This window comes from Montipora foliosa, chromosome 4 (assembly GCF_036669935.1).
Source record: "Montipora foliosa isolate CH-2021 chromosome 4, ASM3666993v2, whole genome shotgun sequence".
Taxonomy (NCBI): Eukaryota; Metazoa; Cnidaria; class Anthozoa; order Scleractinia; family Acroporidae; genus Montipora; species Montipora foliosa.
This window is the reverse complement of record NC_090872.1, coordinates 35,980,345-35,981,112: the sequence shown is the minus strand read 5'-3', so window position 1 is coordinate 35,981,112 and position 768 is coordinate 35,980,345.

Sequence of the window (768 nt, the reverse complement as noted above, 5' to 3'; positions counted from 1 at the left end):
TAAAGCGACATCTGAAGATAAAGCAATTAATATTACAACTTCATTATTTTCACTATCACTATTAGCATCATGTCTTCAAACGTTTGCACCCGACTGACTTTTAATTTTAGCTTGTCACTTTTCTTATTTCTTTAAAATAATATCGAATATTTTTAGCAGTTGTTAAAATTCAAACAGTGTTTTAAACTGTGAGAGAAAATTAAAGCAACAGGAAAATTTAGTTTTATCAAACGTGTTGATAAAGGTCGAATTACCACCGTAAACGATTTGGCAAGCTGAAGTTTCGAGCGTTAGCCCTTCGTAACGCTCGAGACGTCAGCTTTCCAAATCGTTCAAGGTGGTAATTCGACCTTTATCAACACGTTTGATAAAACCAAATTTTCCTGTTTTACTCTGCCACCAACGCAGCACCACAGTTTCTTTAAAAACTAGAAATTTGTTTAAAAGTAAAGAAGGGCGGTAGTTTCCTCATTCGAGAGGCGGCCATTTTACGTTGCATCTATAGATACAGGAAAAGAAAAGGAAAGGAACTTTATTTAAGTGTCCAGTCTTCTAGCACTGGAGCACTAATTGGAGATACTGTAAACTGAAATCAACAACTTAACGCAATTCAGATCAAATGTTGGTTTTTGAGGAGAGGGAAAACCGGAGAAAACCCTCTCGGAGCAGAGTAGAGAACAAACAAACTCAACCCACAAATGGCGTCAATTCGGGAAGTGATCCCGGGCCACTTTGGTGAGAAAAGAGTGCTCTCAACACTGCGCCAGC